The sequence below is a fragment of the Sciurus vulgaris genome (genome assembly GCF_902686455.1).
Source record: "Sciurus vulgaris genome assembly, chromosome: 1".
NCBI classification, from domain to species: domain Eukaryota; kingdom Metazoa; phylum Chordata; class Mammalia; order Rodentia; family Sciuridae; genus Sciurus; species Sciurus vulgaris.
The window spans coordinates 9,072,862-9,074,646 of record NC_136461.1 but is presented as its reverse complement, the minus strand read 5'-3'; positions in this window follow the sequence as shown (position 1 = coordinate 9,074,646).

Genomic DNA, 1,785 nt, shown 5'->3' with positions numbered 1-1,785 from the left:
CCTTCCAGTGTGTGGTGCTCTGTTATAGGGGCCCAGCCTGGGACACCCTGCTCATCTAGGACAGACTGGGACTCTGTGCTCAAGTAGGACGCTACCAAGAAGCCAGCACAGTAGTGCATGCCTGTAATCCTGGCTCCTCGGGAGGCTAAGGCAGGAGGATCACAAGTTTGAGGCCGGCCTCAGCAGCTTCATGAGAGCCTGTCTTGAAAAAGAGGGGTGGGGCTGGGCATGTAGCTCAGTGTTAAAGCACCCCAAGTTCAATCCCTAGTACCCTGAAAAATACATTTTAAAAATGGTATCAAGGAAAGAGATAAGAACTGGCCAAAGGGCGTTCACTGGGAAAACCTTCACTGGTACGACTCAAATCTCAATCCTCGTCCTGAGAGGCAGCTACTTGCAGAGGAGGGACGGTCCCTTTGTCCTGTCGTGAGGGTGGCTTTGCTGAGAGTCGCTCTTCTTCCCTTTGAAGTGGAGTCAAGGTGCTTCCCTTCGCAGCCCCTCCTGAGCCCTCCTCAGCCCGTCCGGCTGCACACGCTGCAGGCTGGTACAGAGCCTCACGCATTCTCTGGGATATTTGGAAGACTTTCCTTGGCGTGTGCTGTGACTGGCAGCGCTTTCCAGGACGTGGAATGCAGAACTTCGGTCGCAGACAATATGAGACAAGTCGTGTGTCCCAGGGGTTGATGCAGGCTGTCACACGAGCGGTACTGGGTTGGGCTGCAGCAGAGTCTTGGACTAGAGGCTCTCTAGAAGGTTTTGGGGAACCATTTTTCTTTTGTTTCTCATAATAAATATCTTCTTTTTTTTCCCCCCCTTTTTTGCAGCACTGGGTATTGAATTTAGGAACACTCTCCCACTGACCTACATCCCCACCCCTTTTTTAAGGTTCTAAGTTGCTGAGGCTGGCCTCTAACTTGTGAGCCTCCTGTCTCAGCCTCCTGAGGACCTGGGACTGCAGGCGTGCCCACCGCACCTAGCTTCATAATAACCTGTGAGATTTCCTCCTCCATTGCTCCCTATTTTTGCTTCCAAAAGTAATTATCGTGCGTCTGCTAAATGACCCGCACTGGCCTAGGCACTGTAGATTTGCATGAGTTAAGAAAGACAGTCCCTGCTCTCTTTGGCAGGCCTTATATTTTTATGGACATAGGACAAGGAACCAAAATTATCATCACACGTAGAGAAACTCTCCATGAAGAAAATCAGTGAGCTCCCGTGATAGAGAGCAGGGTGGGAGCACTCCAGAGCAGCTAGAGGGTGTATTCTTCAGGGGTCTCTGAGATATGAAAGGAGATTTGCTCTAAGGAATCGGTCCACACAGCTGCGGAGGCTGAGAAGCATGATCCACGGCTGCAGAGCCGGAAGCCGATGGAGACATTGAATCCAAGGGCAGGAGAAGCCCTAGCTCAGCAGTCAGGGGGACGGGGAGCAAAGTTCCCCTTTCTCGACTTTGTGTGTCCTTTGGGCCCTCAGTGGAATGCATGGCGTCCAACACACGAGAGGGTCATCTGAGTCGCTACTCAAATGTGAATCTCAACCAGCGACACCCTCAGTGGACACGTAGAACTAAGCAAATATCTGGGCACCCTGCAGCCCAGTCAAGTCAACACGTAGAACTGAACGTCCCCTTCCAGAACGCCTCTGCCTCCCTCCTCTCTCACCTCCTCACCTCCTTGCTTTCCTCTTCTTCTGCTATTTTTGTCTTCTCTTCTTTACCCTCTTCAACCTGGAGGAGACTCTCGGTCCAGCATTATGGCCACGAGCAGGGATCCTTGGCTCAGAGGG